Genomic DNA, 5908 nt, shown 5'->3' on the forward strand with positions numbered 1-5908 from the left:
TACTAACTTTCAAAATTTCAACTTAAATCAAGTAGTATTTTATTCTAGAATTCCAAAAACATCAAAATTATAAGAAAATGAACTAATCTAACTTACCAAATTAAACTTGAAACTTCAAAACCCCAATTTTCCCTTTTCTTTCTTTCCTTCTCTATTTCGTTTTTCAATTCTGTTGCTTCCTTCTTTTCTATTTGTTTGTTTTTATTATATAATATAATATAATATAATATATATACTTAACTTTTAAGTAATATTATTATATTATAATATATTTTAACTTTAGATTTTTAAATAAATGTCTACTTATGCTGCCTCAACTTAAGTAATGGCATAATTACTTCTTTGATCCCTTTAATTTTTTTCTATTTCATAATTAAACTTTCACAATCAATTTAATTTAGTCCTTTTATCTAATTAACCTTAATTAAGTCAAACTCACCTAATCAAAACCTAATTAACTATGCAACTAGCTTCGTAAATATTTCTGATTTACCGAAACGGAGTCCCAGGAATGTATTTTTTTTAAAAAAGTCACATTTGACTCGTAAATATTAAATAATAATATTTACAAACTTACTCGTCGGATTTAGTGGCCTTGAACCACTATTTCCGACACCACTGAAAATCAGGCTGTTACAGAATTTTCACTTAACATGCTATAGAAAAATGATAATATTATGATAAACAATTGGAGTGCATTTAATATTTTTTATATGATGTATTTATCTATTTCAATTTTCTTTACTCACAAGTTAGACTATTTTTATTTTTATTTTGTACATATTGCATATTTGTTGTTATTATTATTTATTTCTTTTTTAAAACAATTATTATTATTAGCTTCTAACTTTATATTTCATTATTTATTATGTTATTTTTAAACATATCTTATTATTTAAATACGTGATTTTAACACGCGTATATAAAATTTTTAGTATATATTATATACCTTACTTTTTTTACTTAGATTATCACGCAATTTCTAAAATTTTATTACACTCTCCCAAAATCTCAGGTTATCATATTTTAAACATAAAAAAAAATTCTTTTGTTTTTCCCTCTCTCTTTCCCCTCCCTTTTCTTTTCAAAAACCATTAAAACAAACGGGTGTTATGTTTTGAAGGCCATAAATCTACAGTTCTTAATGTATTTTCTTTTCATGTATAGTAAGTTTAGAAATCGAAATATTGAGTTGTCTCCAAGTGGAAGAAAATGTAATGAAAGAAATGAGTGAAAAAGTTAAAAGAAAATAAAATTTAAATATATTTGATTGGAAAAAAAGTGAGAGGATAGTCATTATTAATTCTTCCAAATTAAAATGATGAGAGGAGAGAAAAAAAATAAATGTGTACGTTGGTTTAGAATTATATGTTTTATTTCTTTTGGATAGAAAAATCATATTTTTCATTTCACCATTAATGTTGATATAGTAATATTAGTGAGGGGGAGGGGGGATGGATGTTGAGTCCATTTAGATCATGTAGATGCAGTGCAGCATTTATATAATAAAATCAACAGATTTGGAGAATGATTGCAATGTGATTTTCTTATACCACAACACAGGCCATCAGTTGGGCTACTGAATAAGGCCCAATTCTTTGTATTTTCGTATCTCCGGCTATGCTAGTTTCATCACCCACCCAATATAATAACAGGGTTCATTTTATATACAACTCTCAATTCTCTTGCTTCGCTTAAGTCAACAATTTTTTATCTCCTTCATTTATGGGTTATCTGTATATTTTAAAACATTTTTATTATTTAAATAAAAATTTAAAGGCTCAACAGTGTAAAAAGTTTTCAATTTTTAAAAAGAAAAATCAATTAAGCCTTTATTTTTAAAAAAATTATACTTTAGCCCCTCAAAAATGATAACAATTTGATTTAATCCTCTAAAATTATAAACATATATGCTATTAAAATGAAAAAATTACATTTTTACTATCATAAAAATATATAATTTACTTCCGCTCACCCAAAAAAAATTTTTGGCTTCGCCTTCACCCCCTAAGTTGTCAACTTTAACAACTAAAAAAAGACCCTTTAACTTGACCGTTGAAGTTATAGAAAAATTATAAAATACTTCTTTTGGTACGATAATTTTTATATATATTTTTAAGAATTTTATATTTCTTTACATTTTTTATATTTTTCTTACTACTTTATAAAATTCTATAAATTTTTTTCTATAATACTATATATTTTATATTTTTACTATTTTTATCAATTTTTTCTATTTTTTTTCTAAGTTTTAATAAATTTAAAATATTTTTATATTTTTATTAAAATTTTATATTTTATATTTTTTTTATCATTTTTGCCACATGTCACGCCATGATTGTGACACGTGGTGGCTTAACTGAAAAAATTAAGGGCGGTTAACTGAATTGTCAACAGTTAAAGTTAATGATCAAATGACCTTTTTAATGGTGGATCCAAAAATATAATTTGGGGGGGGGGGGCAGAGGCAAAGTTAGAAATTTTTTTTGGGTGGCTGAAATTAAATTCTATATTTTTATGGTAGTAAAAATGCGACTTTGTCATTTTAATAGCCTATATATTTATAATTTTTAGAGGATTAAATCAAATTTTTATCAATTTAGGAGAGGTGAAAGTGCAATTTTACCATTACTAATTTAAAATTTTCTAAACTATAAAGGGCCTAAATGAAAAATTTTCTATTTCAGGGAGCTGAGGCCACTGCCAGCCACCCCCTAGATACCCCCTTGCCCTTTTTTTTATGCATTTTCACAGTTCAAGTACCCAATTAGTGCAAAAAAAGAGCAGGGGATTAATTACTTTTTTGAAAAAAAAGTTTGAGGACCTTTTTGATACATTTTGGCAGTTCAAATACACAAGTAAGAGAAAAAAATAGGGGCTTAATTGCTTTTTTTGAAAAAGTTTGAGAGCTTTTTTGATATATTTTGAAAGTTTAAATACCCAATTGAGTGAAAAAAATAGGGGCTTAATTGCTTTTTTTGAAAAAGTTTGAGAGCTTTTTTGATATATTTTGAAAGTTTAAATACCCAATTGAGTGAAAAAAATAGGGGCTTAAATGTTTTTTTTAAGGGTTTGAGAGCATTTTACACCCTTAAACCAAATTGAAAATATTTGATAATCATGATCATCAAAAAATTATTTTACACTTGTATGATTTATTTAAATTTTTGATAGGATATTTTTTTATTTATTGGATTAAAACCTTTTATTAGAAAAAAATTATAAACAATATTCTGAACTTTAAAAACTTGCAAAATTGTTTTAAAAATAATATTTTAAAAATTTAAAACTTTTAAAATGAAAAAGTTACACCCCAAATCCGATTGAGACGGTTTGACCCGAATTCGGAACATCACATTAGTCACCAAGGTGACTCTTCGTTTAAAACTTTACGAACCACACCAACCAACCATACACACCACACAATTGCAGAATATTTCATATAGGAAATTAGACCTAAGTGCATGCTTTTCTAAATTAATCATTTCATTCACACAATCAAAAGGTATAAGGCATACCTTGATACTTGACAGTCTCTTTTATCTGCAAAAAAAATGTTAGTTCATTTAATTATCATCAGATTAATCAAGTAATAAAACCACCAAACAACTAGTCAAGCAAGCAATTATAACGTTAAAAAATCCCCCAAAGAAAAACAAACAGTCCGTATTGTCTTCATTTCAGAACTTAAAAGCTCAACACACATACTCAAAGAAAATGTCTTGCAATGGATCACAAATTTGCCAGCGTCCTCGTTAACCCGGGAATCATTTATCTGCAAGGTAAAGTAAAGGGGTGAGTTTGAGAAAGCTCAGTGAATACCCATGCATACAACACAAATATATATACACACCAGACATGTTAGGATTTAAACATATTTTAACAATTCACATATAAAAAATTTTCATACTCAACATAGTGATATATTGACAATTCGTGAATATGAAACATAGTCAAATTATATGCTCATTGGATAAACGGATCTCCAAAACACATCACATGACTCATAAAGTCGTATGCTATTTGTTAAACCAAGCTTTATTTGATAAAAGATTTTGATATAACAAATTGAAGTATTTTTTATTATAAGTTAAAATTAACAAAATAATTTTTAAATTTATAGTCTAAGAGATAAAATTTTGAATACTTACATTAAAATCTTAGAAAATTTTGAAACAATTTTAAAATTAAGTTAAAATGATTTTAGCCTAGCCAAAATGATTTCAACCAAGTTAAAATAATTTTAACATATCAAAGTGATTTTCAAACAAGTCAGAATTGCTCCAGGCCAAAAAGTATCGATACCATTTTGGCCAAGTATCGATAATTTTAAAACTATCGATACCCTTAGAAAAATCGAGACCAAACTTGCATTCTCTTTTAAGAAATCCTAAAAATTATCGATATCATTTTTGAAGTATCGATATTTTCTGAAAATAATCGATACCTTTCTTTAAAACGATACCAAAATAACATTATGTTTCTTACAAACCCTACAAAGTATCGATCTGGTATCGAATCCTTTTTCCAAAAGTACTGATAAAATATTTGTTGGTATCGATTAATAAATTCCAACGATCACTGAATTAGCATTTATTACAAAAAGTATCGATATCCTTTTAGTTGGTATCGCTACTCACAACTGTAGGTGAAATAAATGCTCTGGTTTTACATCCCCAACGGTTATATTCATTACACCAACAACCTCAACGGTTGAAAATCTATTAGGGGGTATAAATACCATCTTCCAAATACCTACAACAACAAGAAAAACACTTTTAAGCAAATATCATCAATCAAATAGCTTTAGAGCTTAATACTTTCATATTTTTCTTTCATACACTTGTGAGCTTTATTTCCATTCTTGTGCTCAAGTGTATTCTATTGTTTTGAGCTTTATTTTTCAAACAATTTAATCTTGTCAGGATTGTTTCTTTGTTTGCTTATTTGTATCTCTTTGAGAGGGTTTGTAACTTGAGATTTGAGGTATAAATCTTAAGGATTTGTAAGGTTAAACCTTGTCCTCAAAGGTTGAACAAATTAGTGAATTTGAGAAAATCCTTAGTGGTGGAAAGCTAAGGTAGTGGAGTAGGCAATTGGGGCCAAACGACTCTAAATCCTTATGTCAATAGTTTTAATTTTCTCTCTTTACTTCCACAATTTCTTAAAAGGCCAATTCACCCCCTCTTGGCATTTCCGGTTTGTTCTATCGAGCTAACACTATCTCCATGTTAGTTTAGCATCTATACTCACACTCACCAAACACACCATGCTATCTACGATGAATGGAGCTATGCTCGAAAATCCCTTATCTCTCCAACGCTATCTCCGGGCCACAATGCCCAACACATAATAAAAGGGTGAGTACTCACAATCCTATGACATGCCAACGATATCCAACAGTTTCAAGTGTTTACATTGCCAACATATCTAATTAATCATATTTTATTACACAATATAACTGGCTCCCATTTAGTGTTTCACAATAATATAATTTTGCAGTAATCAAAACTCGCAATATCATAAATCTCATAATTCACTTACAGGTTCGTGCATACATAAATGCACATTATCAATAAAATTCACATGTTATAAAAATCTATATTATAATATTTATTTTAATGCTTGTTCACAAGCATTACATAACCATATACGAATATTTATTACATATATAAACATACCTATTTAAGGACCTTTGGCACGTCAAATTTTAGCAAACATTAAAAGTCCTGTAAATTTATATATTATATAAAACCATACCATAATTATATATTGTATACGATAGAACCATGCATATATATTATATATGTGTAATCACCCACGTATATATATTTATATATATACAGCCCCACTCATATATATATATATGTATATTACCAACTCCCCCATTTATATATTATATATAACA

At 27.4% G+C, this 5908-nt stretch overlaps 1 long non-coding RNA gene across 1 annotated transcript; it reads right to left on the bottom strand.

The window, feature by feature from the left end:
* Nucleotides 1–3232: 3232 nt before the first annotated feature.
* LOC121213918 (uncharacterized) lies at nt 3233–5555 on the bottom strand. The gene is made up of 3 exons (XR_005909425.1): nt 4641–5555; nt 3709–3775; nt 3233–3543 (listed from the first exon to the last, which is right to left on the bottom strand). It is a non-coding gene; the product is annotated as an uncharacterized lncRNA (long non-coding RNA).
* Between the last annotated feature and the right edge of the window lie 353 nt (nt 5556–5908).

This window comes from Gossypium hirsutum, chromosome D01 (assembly GCF_007990345.1).
Source record: "Gossypium hirsutum isolate 1008001.06 chromosome D01, Gossypium_hirsutum_v2.1, whole genome shotgun sequence".
Classification (NCBI taxonomy): domain Eukaryota; kingdom Viridiplantae; phylum Streptophyta; class Magnoliopsida; order Malvales; family Malvaceae; genus Gossypium; species Gossypium hirsutum.